Genomic DNA, 25,042 nt, shown 5'->3' with positions numbered 1-25,042 from the left:
AGCAGTCAGCCAATCACACCTGTGATAGCCTGCACCACAATGTGATTACTAAGCAGACAATCCTTCATGCTTTTTCTGATGATCCAGCTTTAGTCTTGGACACACAAAACAATTCAAAATCCTTTCATTTCTATGCCCTGGGCAACTGTTCATTGTAGGCTCTGGGAAAATATGTATATATACATATATAACACTAAGAGTTAAAATGTTCCATACCAGAACTTGACTCTATGACTGGGAGAAGGATGAAGTGTCTACATTAATCTTATACTTTGTGAAATAATTTGAAATGGCTGCATATTTCAACAGTTGTTATAATTATGTCCCCCCAAATTTTATCTAAAAAGTGATACAATTTTAATATAAAATAATGATTATGTAATAGAACTGAAACATGTTCAATAAGAAGAATAATGAATATAGTCATTAACTTAAATTGATATATTTAAAATGGAAGAATATGTCATTACTTCATAAATCCTTTGTTTGCATAAAACCAGACATAGAACCTTCCTTGTCTTTCATTTGTCATTGTCATTTCATTTGTCTTTCATTTCTCATTGTGATGACAATGAGAAGCTACTGGAAGGTGAGCCTGATCATCTGGAGACAGAGATTCCTAAAAGACTACATGACTCTAAAAGAGGGAGATAAGCAATAAATCCTCATGAAATAAAATTCAAAAGACTACTTAATATTGGAAGAATAAGGGAAATAATTTTGGGCTTGGGATGCTTTAAACAATTGTTGAGATAATAGAGCTAATATTTTTGAGACTTTTGAGTAAAGTAATTTAAAATATCTTAGTAAGTTAACAAACTAAGGAAAGTATCTCAAGGTATTCTTAATTCCAAATGATTTTTATCACAATTACATTTGAGTAGGTTGATTTTTAACATTATCTCATTTTGAGTTATTAAATTAGTTTATATTGTCTCTTTAATATTTCATGATGAATTTTCTTGTTAATTATATGCTGTTTCCACACTATTTTACCTAAAAGTGTTAAAAAAACAGATTTGTCAATATGCAAATAGTGCAATGTTGTATTTGGAACAAAAAGTATTATGGTTCATATGTTTAAAAATTCATTGACAAAAGTAAAAGAATATTAAGAAGAAAATGTGAAAAAGAGGTTTGTCCACATAGATTTATAAAACAAGTGACTCTTGTATAAATGGAAGCAGATTATTGTTTAAAGTAAAGATTGAATGAAAATGAAAATATTCTGTTAAAATACATAATGTGCTTGAAGATAGACATGATAAATTAATTGGAGCATGCCACAGAGGATAAGGAAATGGAATTTTATTTCATTCCCAGATGTCCCTGTCTTCACTATCACACCCATGCTTACTATTGCTAACTTTCAGCAGCTGGTAAGTTCCTGATGGGGAACAAAAGCTTCAATGAATGAAGTAGGAGAGGAATGTGTCTGGGAAAAAATGGGTGTCAGATTATTTCATCAGTCCTGAAGGCAAATCCTACACCATAAAACTGGGAGTATTTTGAAACATCCCTGTTTTCTTTTAATCTGAGAAAGAATTTTGAAGAATCTATAGCAAATGGCATAAAAAATCTGTCTTCACTTTTATAGATGGTATTTTTTTCAACATTATGAATGGAATTTGAAAAGAAAACACAATAACAGGAAAAATGGAAGATGGGAAACTAGTGGTGATAAGCTTTATTAACACCAACACACAAGATAGAACAGTTCCAGGGATATGGAGGAAAAATAATTGTGCTCATTTGTACTCAGGTCTATGAAAAAGAATAATAATCCATCATCCTCTTTGGGAAAGAATTAACTGAGAGTATAAATAAGCTCAGATCAATGAGCAAACCTCATACTGTTTTTTAATTATTATGTACATTTATCTTTACCAAAAACATTTTACATCCAACTGGTTCACAGTTTTGGTTTAATTACCTCAATTTGGTTAATAAATACCTGTGTATGTTCTAAAAACAAACAAAAACAACAACAATAACATAAACACGCATGCATAATAACTGACAAGTTCACGGATATCAACCAGTTCAATGTTCTTGATTTCTACTATCTCAATTTTATTATTTTTCTTCAAAATACTTAGTCTTATAGGAAAATCTAAATATATACACAATTTAAAAAAAACATTGATATGTGAATGGTCAGTATTCCAGTATGGCCTGGCTATGCACATGCTAAATTTTAAACTTGCAGTTTAAGGACAAACCAAAACTAAAGAAGCATAAATGACAATCATGTATGGTCAGCCAGATTTAAAAGAAATGGAAAATCAGATTTAAAAGGAATGACAATCAATTCTATAAATGATGAGGAAAGTATTTGTTACTATTTAATTAAAAAAAAAACAAAAACAATTGAGAAAGTCCCTTAAAATAAGAATCTGAAGAAACAATAAGGGAATTTTACCAGGGATCTGGAAAAACTGTGAAGTATATTGTAGAGTATCAGGAAAATATAAAATGTGGGGGAAATTGAGGTACATACACAGGATAATAACAGATGAGTTTCTTATTTGAGGTTCCAAATTCAAAGCAACATCCCCAAATATTTATTAACTACAAAGGGTAAAAGAATGAAAGGAACTGTGACATATGATGAAATTTTTGAGAAAGTTGGGTAAATGTGATGAGTTTATTTATGAAAAAAAAGCTCATGAATCTTTTATTGCATATTTTTATATAGAAACTACACCATAAACAGTAAAATTAAATTTGTGCATTCTTTTTTAAATGACCAATTTATTCCGTTCAAATAACAAAAGTCTCCTTTTATTGTCATGATATTAATTTCCTATTGGTTTCTGGCATGCTTTTACATCATTTTAACTAAATTTTCTTATTCTTTGAAAATGTTTAATTTTCTATTAATAATAGATATTTATTTCTGTTTCAAAATATTACCTGGTAGGTTTTATCTTTAGATAATCATGACATACATCCATATTATATCACTTCTGATGATCCTTCTTGATTTGCTTTTTGTAAATTTGTCTCTAAATTCAAATTTAAAAAACTATTAAGATTTTCTTTAAAAAAAAAAAAGAGTAACTTCACAGTAGAGAAACATAGCATACACCATGTTAAACAAGTGATCAAAGTTAATAGAACCAGTACTGGAACACATGGATACCTTGTGCATCATTATTAGATGCACTTCTGCAGAATTCTTGCCAAAAGTGCATAACCTGACTGCAGTTACCAGGAAACCTGAGATAAATTTAAGTTGATAGACATTCTAAAAAAATAAATGACTTTCACTTTTAAAAATATCAGTGATGAAGACTAGAGAAAACTAACGCGCTGTTCCAAATTGAAAGAATAGATGCAATTTGTGATTGTGTATTTGACTTTAAAATACAGATTTGACATTGACATAGATATAAATGAAAATATAATTATGCATACAATTGCATTATTGAGAAATTTAAATATATTTCCATCAACTCTGAAGAATAAATGATAGATCTAGATCTATATTAGCTATCCATTTTTGTGTTATTAATTTTCATTTTATGCAGTTGAAAGCTAGATATAAACTTTTGTTTAATCTTAATCATACTGCTTTTTTCTTTGAGGGCCAACTTTTCTTTGATTATTGCAGAAATTCTTTCATACCTTCTCATGATTTGAGTTTAATTGAATGCTATGATACTAAAGTTGTTAAACCTGAATTTTAGAGGGGAAGGGAGATATAGTTACTTGAATAGCTTGCTCTTTTATAAGCTACTACTCAAGAAGGATATGAATACTTATTTATTATCTTTTCAGCAAAAACATTTTAATTATATTTTTTCAAGAATTTAATACAAGTTTCAAATATTTGCACTCCTGTTCACTGCAAGAAATAAATTGTATCCCATATTTTATAAATTTTCTGTATTCATTTATTTATTTTATTATCTTTTTCAAGATACATAGATCACACAAAATGTTAAATTAAAAAATATAAGAGATTCACATATACTGCCACTCCCCAACCCCCCCCCACACTCTTCCCACATCAAAAACTTCTTTCATCAAAGTAGTACATTTATTGCATTTGATTAATACATTTTGGAACACTGTTACACAGCATGGATTATAATTTACATTGTAGCTTGCACTTTCTCCCATTTCAGTGGGTTATGGCAGGATATAAATTCTCCTAAATCTGTCCCTGCAATATCATTCAGGACAACTCCAGGTCCCAAAAATGCCCTCATATCACACTTCTTCTTCCTTCTCCCTGCCCTCAGCAACTCTCATGGCCACTGTGTCCACATCAATGATATAGTTTCTTCCATTGTTAAAGTCATAATAATTCTATAGAATACCAGTAAATCCACTGTAATCCATATTTTATTCTTCCATTCTGATGACCCTGGGATGGTGATGTCCACTTCACCTCAACAGTGAGAGGGGGCTTATCTCCCACAAGGCTGGTGGATAAGGTTCTCCTGCTTACAGTTGTAAACTCTCTCTGTTCCTTGGTGTGGTGGTTGAATATTCTTAGTTCCCTGTTAACTGTCCTGGGTAAGTCCAACAACCAGAGAGTAGGTGTTACAACTCTGCTGAGGCTCAGAACCAAGCTGGCATATCGAGAGTCCAGAAATTCAAGTCTCCTGAACATTCACCGACACCAGCACCCACCACAGGTCCAGTAAAAGTGAGAGAAGTGGTACGTGTAGAGAGGTCACATCTGAGACCAACTCCATCACTCAGGAGAACAAGTTACAAAGTAGGGCCTACTGTCAAGGCACTGAACTCCAGAGCCATCTTTCATGAAGAGAGATGTTTTTGGTCCTGGGAGTCTCCAAAGCCCTCAGGAATACCACTCTTTGGGCTTGTATCTACTTCAGCTGTCTCTGAGATCCTGCTGAGATGTGCATAACTGCAACCTCTCTGTTGACCTCCTGATTCATTTTGAAGTCTCTTAGCCATATAAACTCATTTGTCTTTACAATTTACCCCTTTTATTCAGTCTTTTTCTAGTTGCATCACCAGCGGTTGCTTGTTAGTAATCCCTTGGCACCAGGGAGGCTTTTCCCAGGAATCATATCCCATGCTGGGGGGATGGTAATGCATTTACAAGCTGAGTTTGACTTAGAGAGTGGTCACACCTAAGCAACATGGAGGCTCTCAAGAGGTAACTCTTAGACACATTGCAGCTCTAGGCCTATTTGAAATTTTAAGCACAACAGTTTATAAGCATAGTCAATAGTATCAATGGCCCATCATTGTATCAACCTTCTTCACTGGTCTTTGCTCTTGCACTTGAGGTATTGTTGTTGCTCCATTGGGGAATATAATAGGGTTTCCAAGAATGGGAACTGAACACTTCCTCATTTGTGTGAAACTTTATCAACTAGTCAATTCCCACGAACATCTGAACATGTCTATATACCCTATATGCATGCCTTGGAGAATTCCTTCCCACCCAAGCATCCCCCATCATTGACACCCCACATCAGTGCTCTTCTCCTGCCATGGTTTAACCCCTCTGTGATCCAAAATTTCTTCAAAAATAAAGGCTAATATAAAGCTAAATTCAATTAATAAGAAAATTAAATAGTGATGATAGATTAAAGATCAGAAATAGAATACATAATAATTTATAAAAACTAAAGTAAGAAATGAATTGGGGAATTAAAAATGAAAAATATAATTTTTGTATGTTTTGCCTTTCATCACTGTAATTGTGTTGCCCTGTATGTACAGTGGTAAGGCAATCTTTTCCATATTTACCTCAGTGTCTACATCTTTTAAAAAATTATTGTGTCTTCAGAAAATTTTAGATCACAGTAAAGTCACATATAGAATATAGGGGCTTCCCATATACCCAATATCCAACCTTCTTTCCCTTCCTTAGCAATGATCTTTTTACATGTGGATATTACATGGCACAGGATTAACCTGGGGCAGGTTTCTAGGGAGTATGTGAGTTCTCATAGTGTGTTATATCAGTGATTGGAGACAGATACAACGAGCAGAAAACTGTAATACCCCCATCATGGGGAGACCTGATTTTCTCAAACAGAGGAAGATGTCTCTTGAGAGCATGGGTAGCTCCCAAAGGGGAGGACAGATTAGTGTGTCAAGCCCTCAGCATTGTTGCGTGTATCTGTGAATCTTGTCCTTCAAGCAGTAAAGATTGGTTGTCACTGCGGGCCCCAAGGGGAGGGGAATAAGGAATAGGTGGAAGAAAGAGTAACTGGGGGGCAATTTAAGTGTTCTGCATGATCATGCAATGATGGAAACAGGCCATAGTAAATTTCACCAGAAATTTATAAAAGTGCACAGTCTAAAATGTAAACCAAAATTTAAACCATAATGATACCATGGTTAGTAGCTATGTTTCAATATCGTTACTTCAGTTGTAGCAAATGTAACATCCACATGTAAAAAGATCAATTTTCTATATTTATATAAGGGATCAACTTTGACACTGTGATCCAATTTACATTTTCTTATCTAGATATGCAAGTACCTATTTAAATTTATTGTATGATTAAAATATTTTATGTGCATTGCACTACAGATATAAAGTATTGCAAAATATAATTTTGTTTACAATGACAAATTTAAACCCACATTTATATATTTTTCTTCCCCAAACACAATTAAATAATGCAGAAATTATAATGAAATTTTATCCTATAAATATGAAGGAAAGGAAAAGAGAAGGCACATCTGAGGAAAAGCATTAGGGTACTCTAGCTAAGAAAGTTCCTAGAAAAAATGATTAAAACTCCCCATCTCAGCTGGATCTCAGGAGTGAGGAAACCACTACCCTCTTGGCAGAAGTAGTGGGATGTAAAGGCTGTTGACTTTGAAGAGAAACATCAACCTGCAGGTGAAAGGCATGGTAAAGAATGAATTGGGGATGAGTGATAGTGATACAAGTAAATGAGGATATTCAGTAAAGATAGGTATTATAAAGTGTGAAGCTCTTAATTATTCTCAAGATCATTCACTCTTTCACAGAATTCTGTTGGCTATTCTGCACTTAACTTGGAAGATAATGGGGCTTTTCTCTGCAGTAAATGCCTCCTTGAAAAAATATTTAAGAACCCTTAAAATTCTACATCCCTTCTCAATGAAGTTCAAATGATGCCAAGCTAATTCCATGCATATCACACTTCCAGCTGATCAGGTGGGTGCTCATACTCAACCTTCGTGAATGATAGTGGAACTGGGTCAGTGAAGGGGTGGACTTCCAGGTGACAAAAAACCTGCATGAGAATGAAGACTGCAGAGGCAATCAACATGTAGGCAGATGCCCAACTCAATTGTTGGAAAGTGGGCAGGGAGAGGCAGACAGCGAACTGTCAGGTTCCCAACTGGTATGGAAAATAAGGGAACCAGAGCATTCCAGTGTTTTGTTATCCAACTGCCTCCAAGGAAGAGGGAGAGTTGTGGAAAAGCAGACTCTCGACAGGGAACTTAGGCTGGTAATTATTTTCCATTTTTTCATGTTTTAAAGTTTTTATTCTTTACTCTTCATTTTATTCCTTACATCTGGATACCTTCCCTATTTACAGCAGGACACAAGGTAAGTGAACAGTGAGCACTGTCATCCTGAGATTGTTGTTTGTGGACTGAGAAGGTATGTTTCTTCCTTTGTTTCTTTTTTCCTTTTTCTTTATTTTTTACATTACCTTTATTTCCTTCATTTTCCTTCATCCCTCAATTCATTTCATTCCATATTCCTTTTTTTAACATTTTATTGTATTTTTGAATATATATAGATCACAAAAAATGTGACATTAAAAAACTCATCTATTTTTAAGAGTCACAATTACTGAAAATTTCTTGATCCCCTTTTCTAGTTCCTTTTTTAACTTAATTTTATTTTTAAGTGTGTTTTTTTCAAAATACATAGATCACAAAAAATGTTACATGAAAAAATAAAAGAGGTTCCCATATACCCCACACACCTCACCCCACTCTTCCCACATTAACAACCTCTTTCATCATTGTGGCACATTCATTGCGTTTGGTGAATACATTTTGGAGCACTGCTGCACCATATGGATAATAGTTTACATTGTAGTTTATACTCTCCCCCATTACATTCAGTGGAATATGGCAGGATATATAATGTCCAGCATCTGTTCCTGCAATATCATTTCGGACAACTCCAAGTCCTAAAAATGCCCCAATATCACATTTTTTCTTCTGTCTCCCTGCCCTCAGCAACTACCAGGTCCAATTTCTCCACATCAATGCTACAAGTTCTTCCATTACTAGTCTCAATTGTTCTATAGTAGAATATCAGTAAACTCACCCTAATCCATATTTTATGGAGGCATCCTATGGACCTTAGGATGGTGATGTCCACTCTACCTTTATAATAATAGAGGGCTTAGATCCCACATGGATGATGGATGCAATTCTCCTGCTTGTAGTTTTAGGCACTCTGGGTTCCCTGGTGTGGTGGTTGACCATCTTCACATCCTGTTAGCTGACCTGGATAAGTCCAACAAACCAGAGAGTAGGAATTGCAACTCTGCTGAGGCTCAGGGTCTATCAGGCACATTGCCAGTTCCAAGATTCACGTAAAGAGTTGGGGGTTATCAGAGGGGTCACACTTATACATGCCTCAGCATGATCCCAGTGACAGCCAAAGTAGATACAACCACAGGTACTGGTGCTCCTGAGGGCTACAGAGACTCACAGGTTCTTTGGTCATGGCAGATAGCTCTGGAGTTCAGTGCTGTGTCAGTGGGCCCTACTTTGTAATTTGTGTTCTTGATTGTGTTGGAGTTGGACTCAGATATGGTCTTTCTACACATGCCTCTTCTATCACTTTTATTGAACCTGTGGTTGGTGCTAGGGTTTGTTTATACTCAAAAGACTTGAATCCTTATTCTCTTTTTGGTATTCATTATTTTCTTTCATCTCTTTTCATCTGTCAGGTCTGTTATTTTATTTTTCTTCTTTCAGTTTTTTTCTACTTACACTTTTTAAAATCTTATTCTTTTTTTATTTTTTATTCATTGTTTATTAACATTCTTGCTCTTTTATTCTTTTCCATATTTTTTTTAAAAAATTACTTATTTCTCTTTTCTTTTCCTTTTTTTATGGTCTTAATATTTTTGAAGAGGAATATGGACAATGACAAGGATATAGAAAAAGTGGAACCAAGTATCAAAGATGAGGCTGAATATAAAACAAAACAAACAAAATCTTAGTGTAGAAAGATACACTGACCAACCAAATAAAATCATCAAGATAAACAGATGCCTAAACACCAACAAAATATTACAAAGCATACAAATAAAGAGTAAGTAATGGTCAACACTATTGAACCAAATGAAAAGAAAAAGAGAGGAGAGAGAATGTGGAACAACTATTCAAGGATGTCCAAAATTATATAATGAATGAACTTAATGAAGTGAAGGTAGAGATGAAGGATATTAATAAGACACTGAGAGGACTTATAGAAAACATCCTAACATACACAAAAGGTAACAGAACTCTATGATGAAAGGCATAATGCAAAAAGTTAAAAATATGCTGGAAAAACTTAATGGCATATTTGAATAGGCAGAGAAAAGAATTATCAACATTGAAGATAAGACATCTGAAATTGCACAGATAGAAAGATAAATAAAAAATATAGAAAATTTTAGAAGGGACTTAGGGAAATGAATAACAATATAGAAGTCACAAACCTACACATTATCAGCATACTGGAGAGAGATGTAGCAAAAGGAATTTGGAAGAAATAATGACTGAAAATATCTCAAATCTTTTGCGACATGGATGTACATATCTAGGAAAGCAGCAAATGAGAAATAGTATAAATCCTAACATTGTTATGCTGAACTATATACTTATCAGATTGCTAAAGGCTCAAGACAATGAGAGAATTCTGAAAGCAGCAAGAGAAAAGAGTTACATCACAAATAAGGGAAGTTTGATAAGGTTAAGTGCTAATTTTTCAACAGAGACCATGGAAACAAGAAGGAAGTGATATGACATTTTTAAGATGCTAAAAGACAAACTTTGCTGGCCAATAATTCCGTATCTAGCAAATCTAACTTTCAAAGATGAGGGAGAGTTCAAAATATTTACAAATAAACAGAAATTGAAAGACTACGCCAACAAGATTCCTGCACTTCAGTATATACTAAAGGGAGATCTGCAGGTTAAATGGGAAAAAATAAACAGGAGAGAGTAGAAAAGTGTAGAAAGGAAAATTAGTAGTAAGAGTAACTAAAGAGGATAAAAGAAATGAAAAAAAATTATAACAAATAATCTGAAGAAAAAATGGGTAAGGTGTGTACTGCCCTGATACTAAGAACATTGACTGTTAATTGATTAGGCTCTTCAATCAAAAGATTAGGAGAATAAATAAAGAAATATGACCAATATTTATGCTGTCCACAAGAAGCTCACTTTAGCCTTAGGGATGCAAGGATGTTATAAGTGAACATTTGGAAAATGATTTTTCATGAAAACAATAATCAAAAATTTTGGGGAGGGGAGAGTTCCAGGAAAATAGTGCTACAGTAGTAGGCAGATTCAAAACATCTTACACACACACACACAAAAGGAGGGAAGGCAGGGACATATCTAAATGAGCTGCTTTTGATATATATAGAACAAAAGTTGCTCTAATCATCTAGTAGATTACTGGAAATATAAAGATGTCAAAGGAAAACCGTGAGTTGCTTTCCTGTCTGGCTGGAAATGGCACATATATCCTGCCCTTAAGTCATGTAGCCTCAGTGGAGCCAATGGCTAGCTGCTACCAAAGGAGTAAGAAGGGGCATTCCCTGGGAGGAAGAGGTGTTAGACAGAGAGTGTGGAATAGTTTCTTTGTGGTGAGTTTGGCCAGCTGAACCCCCACTGAATCTTGGAACAGACCCCAACCTGATGAGGAATTGGGAAGGGAGATCTGCTCAGGCAGGCTATTATGCCCAGTTTCCCTGGAAGAGAGAGGAACTATATTAGAGAAGGGACAGGGAAAGGAGCTTAATTAGCAGGACTCTAGCATACTGTAGAAGTCTAAAATGCCCAAGGGGAAAGGAGTATGTAGCTTCCTGAAGTTTAATTAACCTAAGGAGAGGGTCTAGCCCAGAGGAGAAATTCCTTCCTTGCATACATGAGGTCACTGATTTGATTCCCAGGTCGCCTTGGAGACATTCACCAGGTTACCAGGCATCCAGATGATACATTACAAAAGGGAATTTATGGACATTCTTTTTTTTTTCAGGCTTTCTTAGATCTATTACTTTTTTAAGTTTCTTTTTATTCTAATTTCACTTGCAAAAACCTGATACATAATCTTCAGAGGGCAGGGTGCAAGGTGAGTGATTGATGAACACTGGAAGCCTGAGAAGTTCTTTAGGAGTGAGAGAAGAAAGGCTGTGTAATTGGGTTGCTTTGTATTCAGTTGCTGCTGTTTTGTTCCTTGTTTGTTGTGGATCTCCTTTTTTGTGTGTATTTTTCAAATTATTTTTGCTATTTTTTTCTATCTACATTATTTCTTATCTTACCTTCACTTCTCTATCTTCTGTTTTCTTTTGTTTTTCTTTAATTACACCACATTTTTCCTGGTCTTGACATTTTTTATTTTTTTATTTCTCATACTCTCTCTTTCCTGACTATTTTATTTTTCTTTTCTTTCCTTTCCTTGTTTCTTTTCTTTTCTTTTTTCTTTTCTTTTCTTTCCTTTTTCTTTTCCTCTCCTTATCATTCAGGCCTTTTTGTTCATTCTATACATTTTCCCTATTTCCTCATTCAAATTTTTATTCCACTTTTTTTATTCTTCTTCTTCTGTACCTCTTAAGATTTTTCACTCATGTTAAAAGAGTCAAAGTGAAATCTTACCACACACACAAAAACAAAAACAATAAAAAAAACCCTAGAAGAAAAAGAGAAGCTAACAAACTGAAAAAAAAAATCAAGATAAACAGATGTCTATACACAAACAGAAATTACAAGCCATACTGTGAATCATGAAGACATGGCCCAATCTAAATGTAAAACCTAAAACACAGGAGGAGGTTCAGAACATGTGGCAACAAATCAGAGATATCAAAACAAAATCATTAATCAACTTAATTTAGTGAAGAAAGATTAAGGATACCAAGGAGACAGTGAAAGAACACACTAAAAAATAAACTTACATAAAAAGCTAATGGATATGATGGTGATGAATAGCAAATACACTGGAATACACTGGAAATTAAAAATACACTGGAAGCACATACCAATAAGTATGAACAGGCAGAGGAAAGAATCAGTAATGCAGAAGTCAGTACAACTGAAATCAGACAGATAGTAGAAAAAATAGGTAAAATGATAGAAAAAATCCAGCCAGGACTAGGGATATGAATGACAACACAAAACACACAAATATATGTATTATAGGAATCCCAGAGGAATAAGAGAAGGGAAAAGGGGCAGAAGGAGTGTTGGAGGAAATAATGGTTGAAAATTTCCCAGCTCTTTTGAGGAACATGGATTACATGTTGAAGAAATACAGAAACTCCAAACACTATAAATCTTAATAGGCTTACATATACTTATACTTATCAAGTTGTCCAATGCTCAAGACAAAGAGAGAATACTGAAAGAAGTAAAGTGATCCATAATTTCAAAGGGAAGTTCAAAAAGATTAAATGTTGATTTCTCATTTGAAACCATGGAGGTAAGAAGGCAGTGGTCTGGCATAGTTAATGTGCTAAAAGGAAAAAAAGGAAAAGAAAACACAAACTTCCAGCCAAGAATTCTCTATCCAGTAAAGCTGGCATTCAAACAGTGAGGATGAGTAAAAAATATTCACAGATAAACAGAAATTAAGAGAATGTGTCAGTAAGAAATCGGCTCTATAGAAATATTAAAGGAAGTTCTGCAGGTTGAAAGAAAAAAATAGGAGAGAGAGTTGGAAGAGAGTGTAAGAAAAATAAAATTTTGAAAAAATTAAAAAAAAAATAAGGCATACATAAACCTAAAGAAAATATGGCTAATGTAATTATTTCTTCAACAGTAATAATATCGCATGTTAATGGATTAAACTTTCCATTCAAAAGATGCAGATTGCCAAAATGAATAAGGAAATATAATATGTCTATAAGCTGTTTACAAGAAAATAACCTTAGACCCAGGGATGCAAGGGGTCAGGAAGTGAATGGTGTGAAATCAGTTTTACATGCAAACAATAAGCAATAATGGTGGGAGTAGCTATGCTACTATCAGTCAAAGTAGACTTTGAATGATAAATTATTGTAAGAGATAAAGAAGGGCACTATATTTTAATAAAAGGAGTGATATATTAAGAAGAAAGAACAATCACATACATTTATGCACCTAGCCAGTGTGCCTCAAAATACATGAGGCAAACACTGGTAAAACTAAGAGGAGAAATAGATTCCTCTACAATTATAGTGGGGGATTTTAATGCATCATTGTCATTATTAGACTGAACATCTCAACAGAAACTCAATAAAGAAGCAAATACCTTAATACATTAGATGATATGGACCTAATAGACATATACAGAACATTACACCCAAATACAATGGGATATACATTCTCTTTGAATGCACATGGATCAATCTCCAGAATAGACTATGTACTAGGCCTCAGAACAACTCTCAATGAATTCAGAATCATTGAAATTATAGAAAATAATTACTCTGAACTTATGTGAATGAAGGTGGAAATCACTAAGGGGCATAGAATCAGATTAAGCACAAAGATTTGGAAGTTAAACAACACAGTCTTAGACAAAAAGAAATCAAGGAGGAAATTGCAAAAGAAATCAGTAACTACCTTTAAACAAATGAACATGACAGCACAATGTATCAAAACTTATGGGATGCAGCAAAAGATGTACTGAGAGGGAAATTCTTACCCATAAATGCCTATATCATAGAATTAGAAAGAGATTAAAGTCAAAGACCTAACTGAACACCTGGAGTAATTAGAAAAAGACAAACACACTAATCCCAAAGGAAGTAAAAAGAAGGAAATAAGAAAGATTAGAGCAAAGTTAAATGAAGTTGAAAATAAGAAAAAAGTAGAAAAAATAAACAAAAGGAAAGCTGATATTTGGATATTAATAAAATTAACAAACCATTAGCTAGACTAGCAAAGAAAAAAAAATATGAAAATACTTAAAATAAGAAATGAGGAAGTGAATACCACTTACCCCACAGAAATACAGAGTATCATGAGATACTTTGAAAAATAGTATGCAAACAAAGCTGATAATTTAGAGTTAGTGGACAAATTCCTAGAAACACACAAGCAGCCATCATTGATGAAAAAAGAAATTGATCAACTCAACAGGCAAATCACAAGTGAAGAGATGGAATTAGTCATCAAAAATCTCACAACTAAGAAGAACCCAGGACCAGATAGCTTCAAAGGGGAATTCTAAGAAACATTCTGGAAAAACTAACACCAATCCTAGTTAAACTCTTCCAAAAATACAAGTGGAGCAGTCATAGCCTAACTCATTCTATAATTTCAAAAATCTCTCTAACACCAAAGCCAAAGAATGTCACTATGAGAATGGAATATGATAGACCATTTTCTCTAATAAGTCAAGATGCTAAACTCTTAAACATAATCCTTCCTAATCATATTCAGCAACACATCACATGAATTACACACAATTAGCAAGTGGGTTTCTCATATGCAAGGATGGTTCAACATAAGCAAATCAATCAATGCAATACATCGCATGAACAAATTTAAGAAAAACTCACATGATAATATCTATAGATGGAAAAAAAGCATTCTACAAAATACAGAGCTTTTTCCTAATAAAAACACACTGAGCCTCCTCTTGACATAGAGGTGCAATGGACACAACCAATCCAATGTCCACATAGAAGAGGTGGCATTGGATTGGGAAAAGTGGACATGGTGGACGATGGGTATGGGGAAGGGCAGGAAGAGATGAGAGGTGGGGGCGTATTTGGGACGTGGAGTTGCCCTGGATGGCGCCTCGGGGGTGATCACCGGACATCGTGGATCCTCACAGGGCCCACTGGATGGAATGGAGGAGAGTATGGGCCATGATGTGGACCATTGTCTATGAGGTGCAGAGGTGCCCAAAGATGTACTTACCAAATCCAATGGATGTGTCATGATGATGGGAACGAGTGTTGTTGGGGGGGGAGAGGGGGGGTGGGGGGGTGGGGTTGAATGGGACCTCACATATATATTTTTAATGTAATATTATTACAAAGTCAATAAAAAATAAAAAAATTAAAAAAAAAAAAAAAAAAACACATCTAACATCATATTCAATGGTGAAATCCTAAAATCTTTCACTCTAAGATCTGGAACAAATGAAGGATGTCCACTGTCACTGCTCTTATTTTACATTGTGTAAGAATTAATTATTTTAGCACTTAGGCAAGAAAAATATATAAAAATCATCAAAATTAGGAAGGAAGAAATAAAAATTTCACTATTTGCAGATGACATAATCCTACATCTTGAAAGCCCTGAGACATCTATGACAAAGTGTGTAGAGCTTATAAATGAGTTCAGCAAAGTGGCAAGTTATAAGATCAATGTATAAAAATCAGTAACATTTCTGTACAAAAATAATGAACAATCTGAGGAGGTGATTTAAAAAATTCCATTTACAATAGCACCTAAAAAATCAAATCCCTAAGAAAAATTTAACTAAAGATGTAATCTTGTTAAATTACATCTTGTACACAGAAAATTACACAACACTGTAAAAGGAAATAAAAAAGATGTAAATAAAAGGAAGAATATTCCCTGTTCATGGATAAGAAGGCTAAACCTCACTAAGATATCTATCTTACCCAAATTGACTTAGAGTTTTAATGCAATCTCTATAAAAATTATCACAGTATTATTTTACTGAATGGGAAAAGCTAATTTTGAAATTTATTTTGAAGTGCAGTGGGCTCCAAATATCCAAAGACATGTTGAGAGAAAAAAATGAAATTGGAAGAATCACTGTACCTGATTTTAAAATATACTACAAAGCTACAGTAATTAAAACTGTATGGTATTGGCACAAGGATAGATATACTGACCAAAGGAACTGAACTGAGAGTTCTGATATAGATCTGCATATATAGAGTCAAATGATAACTGATAAGGCCACCAAAACCACTCAACTGAGAAAGAATGGTCTCGTCAAAAAATGATGCTTGGAGAAGTGTGTATCTATATCAAAAAGATTGGGAGAGGAACACCAATCTCACACCTTATACAAAATTTAACTCAAGAAGGATCAAATATATAAATATAATAACCCAGACCATAAAGATTTTGGATGATATTCTATGGAAGCATCTGCAGGATTTAGAATTAGGAAAGGATTTCATGAAATTTATGCCCAAAGCAGAAGTAATGAAAGAAAAATAGATAAATGGATCTTCTTTAAAATTAAGGAAAAAAAAACCCACAACATTTGCACCTCAAAGGAATTTGTGAAGAAAGTAAAAAGGTGGCTTAATCAATGGGAGGAAATATTTTGTAACCATATATCTGATAGAGGCCTAATATTCAGCATATATAAAGAAATACTATACCTCAAAAATTTTTTTAAATGATGAATAACCCATTTTAAAATATTTTAAGTACTTTGAATAGACACTTCTCCAAAGAAGAAACACAAATGAGTACTAAGCTCATGAAAAGGTGCTCAACATCACTAGCTATTAAGGAAATGCAAATCAAAATGACAACGAAACCATCTTACACCCATTAGACTGGTTGCCATTAAGAAAACAGTACTACAAATGTGGGAAAAGATGTGGAGGAATGGAAACCCTTATTTGCAGCTGGGGAGATTGCAGAATGGTATAACCATTGTGGAGGACAGTCTATCAGTTACACAGGAAGCTAACTATAAAACTGCTATATGATCCCACAAATCCACTACTAGGTATACACCAAGAACTATTATAAGCAGGGACATGAACAGATATATGCATATCAATGTTCATAGAAGCAATATGTACTACTGCCAAAAGTTGGAAAGAACCCAAATATTCATCAAGAGATGAAAGGATAGACAAATTCTGGTATATGTCTACAATGGAATATTACTCAGCTGTCAGATGGAATGCAGTATAAAAACAAGGGATGACACGTATGAACCTTGAAGACCTTAGGTTGAATGAAGCAAACCAGGCACTGATGGACAAATATTACATGACCACACTGATATGAATTTAAAAAATTGAGCTGACTCACAGAGTATGGAAGATAGGTTTACATGAGACAGAAAGGGAGTAAAGGGTTGTGAGCCAACGCCCATCTAGGCAAAATCTATTATCAGGTGGAAGGATGTAGCTGTGCAGTGGATGGGCATAACAGTGGTGCAGTGGTGCTATTGGTTTGGGTGGTGCTGGACTGTGAGTGTGGAAAGTGGGGGGATGGGTTGCAATATCCATGGAACTGGTGAGAAGCTAGGGGAAGGCAGCAGATGTATACATAATAACTTCAGGTATGTGCTTGAAAGTACAACTTTGTGAATGTTCTTTTGGCAAATACAATAGTGGAGGATTACTGGTTTAGGGTGTTGGTAATAATGGGCATGCAGAATAGGGCACACCTGGGGCAGTCTCTAGGGAGTATTTGAGTGTTCATCTTCTCATAGGGTGTTGGATTAGTGGGTGGATAACTACACAATAAATGGGAAAGTGTTGGACTCCCGTCCTGGGAATACTGTTATGTTCTCAAAAAGAGGGGCAGGAGTCTTTCAAGAGCAAAGGCAGTGACTAATCTGGGAGGACAGTCCAGTATGTCAAGCCCTCGATGTTGTTGCAAATAACTATGATTCTTGTTTTTTAAGGAGTGAAATTTGGTTATTGCCATGGGTCCTGAGGGGAGTGGAAGGGAGGACTAGAATAGATGGAACGTGGCACATGTAGAAGGTGTTGGAATCGTTCTCCATGACCTTGCATTGATGAATATAGCCTATGTTAAATTTCATCAAAATTTATAAAAATGAATGATCCAAAAATTAAAATAAAATGTAAATCATTGACCATGTTTAGAAGCAAGGCTTCAATATCTGTATATCAATTCTAATAAATACACTATCCACATGTAAAATTTTATTAATAGGGGAGATGGGAAAATGGGTAGGATATTGGGTGTATGGGAATCCCTTATATTCTAAACATGACTTCTCTGTAACCTAAAGCTTCTTTGAAGATAATTTTTTAAAAATAAGGCAATGGGAATATGGAAGAAAATGTCACCATATATACAAGACAACAGAACTAACAATGATGAAAGTCTCAGTGCCAACTTTTTAAATTTATTTATTTTTATGCTTCAAAATTTTTAGTTATTTTATAATTTTAATTTTTAATTTTAAAACAATCATTATTATTTCACTTTCCTATTAATTTATTTGGTTATTTTTGGGTTTCTTTTTTTGTAGATTGTTTTAAATTAATTTATTGAAGTATATCACTCATACATAATCAGACATAAACAATAAGTGCATAATAACAGTTGTGAACTTACAAAACAAACATATATAACATCATACAGGACTCTCATAACTCACCCTACCACCAATAACTTGCATTGTTGTTAAAACTTTTTAACTAATGATTAAAGAGCATTGTCAAAATACTACTACTAAACAAAGTATTTTCCCCAACCAATCCTATTATTATGTTTGCATCATTTATAGATGAACATACCTAAGAATTAAGTGTATGGTAAAAGTTGGTGAACTTACAAAGGAAATATGCAAAACATCTACAGGGGTCCCATACATCAACCCTCCACCAATACCTTGCATTGTCAGGAGACTTGTCACGATTATGAAAGAATTTTGTCAAAATCTTACTACAGATCATAGATGTGACTGAAAATGGTACTCTAGGTATGTCAATGCCAATTGGTAGAATGATAGAGAATAATCTAGGAACTGAATAGTACAGTAAACCAAGAGAGGATGAGAATTGTGGTTGATGGTACAGATGCAAGAGTGTCCTTTGTGAGCTAGAGCAAATGTATAACCCTACTTCAGGGTGTTGGAAATGTGGAGAAACATGGGAAAATACAGCTGGGGTGACTTATGGACTGTGGTTAGTAGCAATAATATAATCTTGCATCTATGCAAAAGATGTAATGTGTTGGTAATTAGGCAGTATGGAAAATGTGAGCCAAATGTACACTTTGGGTTTCATTTTTAAAGGAATTATGAATCACAGAAGGGTTACAACTGTGTAAGGGAGAATTTGGTACTGGGTGTCAGCTATTGGGGATGCATGGGAGAGGGTTAACCTAGGGCATACCTATAAGGCATATGAATGATTTCAAGTGTTCATGTGTCATTGTCATGGTGGGTGGAGATCCACACAATTACAAAAAGAATATAGAATTCCCATCCTATGGAGTTCCGCCAAGTTCTCTAATGGGACAGCAAAAATTTTTCAGTACAGGATAGTGAGTAAAGAAGGAGAATGGACAATAAACACGCCTCTGATATTGATGACTGTACTTATGAAACCTTTTCTTAGAATTTGAAACCTAACCTAGTATTATAGGATGCCTAAGATTACCTACTGACAGCCTCTTTGTTGCTCAAATGTGACCCCTCTCTAAGCCAAACTCAGCATATAAATGCATTACCTTCCCCTGTTATTGGAAATGACTCCCAGAGAAGAGTCCCCTAGCACTCAGGGATTATACTAAGCACTAACTAGTGATGGAACTGGAAAAAGACCTCGAATATAAGGGTGGAAGTTTAAAGACAAGTTTTTATAACTAAGAGACTTCAAAGTGAGTCAAGAGGTCATTCCAGAGGATATGCTTAAGTATGTTTCAGCAAGCTCTCATTGACTGCCACAGTATATATTGCCTCAAATAGTGGGACTCCTAAGAGCTCTGGATACATCCAGACATGATAGGCAGTGCTAACACCTCAGGAGTTTGGCATCCTGCCAGTGGGCCCTACTTTAGAATTTATGCTTCCCAGTGTGACAGTGTTGAACTAATTTGTGGTTTTCATAAACATGGCTTTTCTACCCCTTTGATTTGAAGATACTGTTAGTACTAGAGTTGATATGTTTACATCCAAGAGATTTAAATCCTGGGCTTACCATGTCCCAGTAGGGCCATGAAGCTAAATAGAGTGGCAACAACTATTCTCCAGTCAAATGGACTTACCCAGGACAACTAACAGGGAGATGATGATGAGCAACAGCAATCCCAAGGAACAGTCTAAAACTGAAAGCAAAATAGTCCCATTCATCTGCCCTATGGGACCTAAACCCCCTCTTAATTAGAGGTGGAGTGGGCATCACCATTTCAGAAACCTCAGGAATGAGTAATGAACAATGGACTAGAGTAGACTTACTGTTTTCTACTGTAGACTTACTGTTATTCTAGCAGTGGAAGAACTTCTATAACTGATGTGGATGCAGTGGCTAACAGAGGTTCTGAGGGAAGGGACAGGGAAAAATAGTTGTAATATGGGAGCATTTTTGGGACATTGGGACTGTCCTGAATGATATTACCATAACAGATACATTTCATTATATATCTTATCATCACTCACAAAATTGTGCAGGAGAGAGTTTAACTTTAATGTAAACTAAAATCTATACTTACTGGCAATGCACCAATATGTGTTCACCAATTATAACAAATATACCACACTAATAAAGGATGTTGTTAATGTGGGAAAGTGTGGGAGGAGTTGGGTGTGGGGCATATGGGAATTACCTACATTTTTATGTAATATTTATATAATCTATGGACCTTAAAAAAATAAATAGGTATGTAAAAATTGTGGAGTCACTATAATAATAGACTTTAAATGCACAGCTACTGTAAGAAAGAAAGAAGGACACTGTATATTAATAAATGAGGTGGGGCATGTAGGGATCCCTTATATTAAATGTATAACATTTCATGTAATATAAGCAACTTTAAAAAATAAAAATATATTAAAAATAAATAAATAAGCCATTATTAAAGAAGAACAAAGTATAATCATAAGTATTTATGCATTTACAAGGGTGCTCAAAAATACATGAGACAAACAATGGCAAAGTAAAGGAGAAAAATTCTACAACCGTATTTGGGGCTTTTAATACAATTATCACCATTAGACAGAACATCTTGACAAATGGTTAATAAGGAAATGGAGACTTTAAAAATTACATTAGAGGAACTAAACCTAATATATATAGAGAGAACATGACTCCCAAATTCAGCAGGAAATTTGTTCTTTTCAAGGGTACATGGATCATTCTCTAGTATAGACCACACGCTAGGTCACAGCACAAGTCTCAACTAATTTAGAAAGACTGAATTTATAGAAAATAATTTCTTTGACCACAGTGAAATTAAGCTGGAATTAACAAGCTGCAGAGAACCAGAGTAGGTAAAAATATATTGAACAAACTGCTAAAAATTCAGTGGGTCCAGTATGTAACAGCAAAATAAATTAGCACCTACCTGGAATAAATAAAAACAAATTGAAAATTATGAGATGCAGCTAAAGCAGTTCTGAGGGAGAAATTTAGAGCCATAAATGCCTAAGTTGAAAAAGGAGAGCTTAAAATCAAATATCTATCTGCAGATAAAGCAGATACAACCCCCAGATATCGGTTCCTTCGAGGGCTAAAGAGACCCATGGGAGTTATGGTCATGGCCGATGGGGTTAAATACCAGGTCAGATGGCCCCTTTTTGGAACTGGTGTTTATGTGTGATGAATCTGGACTCAGATGGGATCTTCCTTCATAAGACTTTCATGCTAAGGTGATGGAGGTGCAGTTAATGTTGGGGTTTAAGATATATTTAGCGGATTTGAATCTCTGGACTGACAATGTGATAGCCAGGTCCTGAGCCTCAACAGACTCCAGCACCTACAATATGATTTATTGGACTTATCACACTCAGCTAAGATGGAGTTGAAGAAGGACAACCACCACACCATGGAGCCTAGAGTGATTACAACTGAAAGTGGGAGGATTGCATCCAGCATCCATGTGGAATCTGAGCCTCCTCTTGACATAGAGGTGCAAAGGACACAACCAATCCAATGTCCACATAGAAGAGGTGGCATTGGATTGGGAAAAGTGGACATGGTGGCTGATGGGTATGGGGAAAGGCAGGAAGAGATGAGAGGTGGAGGCGTCTTTGGGACATGGAGCTGCCCTGGATGGTGCTTCAGAGGCAATCACCGGACATTGTAAATCCTCACAGGGCCCACTGGATGGACTGGAGGAGAGTATGGGCCATGATGTGGACCATTGACTATGAGGTGCAGAGGTGACCAAAGATGTACTTACCAAATCCAATGGATGTGTCATGATGATGGGAACGAGTGTTGCTGGGGGAGGGGGAGAGGTGGGGTGCGGGGGGGTGGGGTTGAATGGGACCTCACATATATATTTTTAATGTAATATTATTACAAAATCAATTAAAAAAATGTAAAAAAAAATCAAATATCTAACTGCATGCATGGAGAAAATAGAAAAAGAAAACCACAGTGATCCCAAAATAAGAAGAAAAAAAGGAAATTACAAAATTAAAGCAGAACTAAGTGAAATTGAGTATAAAATAACATTTCAAAGAATTGCCAAAACCAAATGCTGGTTCATTGAGAAGATTCATAAAATTGGGATGCCCTTAGTTGGTCTAACCAATAAAAAAGAGAAAATGTGAATTAAAAAAAGAGGGGAAATATCATGGCTAATCCCTCAGAAATGAAATGTATCATAAGATGATCCTTTGAATAATTGTATGTCAACAAGATTGACAACAGAAGAGATGGACAAATTTCTTAAAACCCACAATCACCTATATTGACAAAGAAGAAATAGAAGAACAATTACAAGTAGGGTGAATGAATTAGTTATCAAAAACCTCCCAACCAAGAAAAGCCCAGGACCAGATGGCTTCATAGATGAATTCCACCAGTCATTCTGGAAAGAACTGAGACCAATTCTTAAATTCTTCCAAAAATAGAGGTGAAGGGAACAATAGTTAATTCATTCTATGATGCCATCACTCTAAAATCAAACCACATACAGAGGCTGCAAGAAAAGAAAATTACACCAGAAAAGAAAACTCTCCAATGAACTTAGATGCTAAAATCCTCAACAAAATACTTGGTAACCATATTCAACAACAAAACAAATGAAATATACATCAACATGAAGTGAGTTTTATCCCACATATACAAGGATGTTTGAACGTAAGAATATCAATGTAATGCATTACATTAACAGATCAAAAGAAAAAAATCACATGATTTTCTCTCTTGGTGAGAAAAAGTATTTGACATTATAAAGCATCCTTTCTTTATAAACACCGTCAAAAGATAGGAATATAAAGAAACTTCCTCAAATGATAAATGGTATATACATAAAACCTACAGCTAATATCATACTCAATATTAACATGCTAAAGTCTTTCCCCTAAGATGTGGAACAAGACTAGCTTGTACACCTTCACCCCTCTTATTTAACATTGTATTTGATGTACTTGCTCAAGCACTTGGGAAAGAAAAATAATAATAAAAGTAATCTAAATTGGAAAGGATGAATAAAAACATTCACTATTTGCAGATGACATGTTCCTATACTTAAAAAGCCACAAAAATCTATGAACAAAGCTTGTATACCATATATTCATGATCAACTCTCTCAGTTCTTTGCTCATAGATTTTTATGGCTTTCTATGTATAGCAACACCTACTCTCCAGTTCATTGGACTCACCCAGGACAATTAACAAAGAGGTGAGGTGGACAACCACAACACCAAAGACCTGAGAAAATCTACAATTGCAAGCAAAAGAATTCTATCCATTGGCCATATGAGATTGAAGTCCCCTCTCACTTAGAGGTGAATTGGGCATCACCATCCCAGAATCCTCAGGTTTGGGGAATAAAATATGGACTAGAGTGGACTAACTGATATTCTACTCTAGACATTGTGATTCAACAATGGAAGAAATTATATCTTTGACGTGGATACAGTGGTTACTGGAGGCAAGGAGAAGGAAAAACAGGTATAATACTGGAAAAATTTTGGGGGTTTGGAATTGTCCTGACATTGCAAAGACAAATACAGATTATATATCTTGCCATAACCTACAGATTGAGTGGGAGAGAGTGTAAACTACAATGTAAACTATATTCCATGCTTTGTGGCAATGCTCCAAAATGTGTTCATAAATTGCAATGCATGTACCACACTACTGAAAAGAAGTTGTTGATGTGGGGAGGTTGGGAGGTATGGGGAGTGGAGTGCATGGAAATCTTTTACATTTTTTTCATAACATTTTTATAATCTAAGTTCCTTTTAAAAAATAAAAAATAAATTTAAAAAATAAAAGAAAATAAAGACCACAAGTCATTAAAAAGTCTAGTTTAGTCAACTGGTAGGATATATGGTGAACATGCAAAAATCAGTAACATTTCTGAACAGATATAATAAACAATCTGAGGGGAAAATCCAGAAAACATTCCATTACAATAGCAACAAAATCAACAAATATCTATGAATAAATTTAACTAAGGATGCAAACAACTGTATGCACAAAACTACAGAATATGTTTGAAATAAACCAATTAGACTGAAGTAGAAAAATATTACATTTTCTGGGAATGGAAGAGTAAGTGTCATTAAGATGTCTATCCTACCCAAACTGATTTACAGATTTAACTCAATACCAATAAATATTACAACAGCATTTTTTAAATTTACTGAAAAAATAAAATAAGGCTAATTATGAAATTTACTTTGAAGAGAAATAGCCAAAAAACATATCAAAAATAAAAAACAAACTTGGAAGAATCACACTTCCCTTCTTTCTTGAATACTACACAGCTACAGTGTTCAAAATTTCATGTTATTGGCCTAAGGATAGAAAAACTGACTAATGGAACTGAATTGACAATTCTGATAAAGACCTACATGGATAAGGCCAACTGAAATTTGACAAGACCCCAAGCCAACTCATCAGGGGCAGAATAGCCTCTTCATCAAAAGGTGCTGAGAGAACTAGATACTCATATCCAATAGAATGAGAGAAGATCATCTTCTCAT

Source organism: Dasypus novemcinctus, chromosome 16, assembly GCF_030445035.2.
Source record: "Dasypus novemcinctus isolate mDasNov1 chromosome 16, mDasNov1.1.hap2, whole genome shotgun sequence".
NCBI classification, from domain to species: domain Eukaryota; kingdom Metazoa; phylum Chordata; class Mammalia; order Cingulata; family Dasypodidae; genus Dasypus; species Dasypus novemcinctus.
This window is presented reverse-complemented; position numbering follows the sequence as displayed.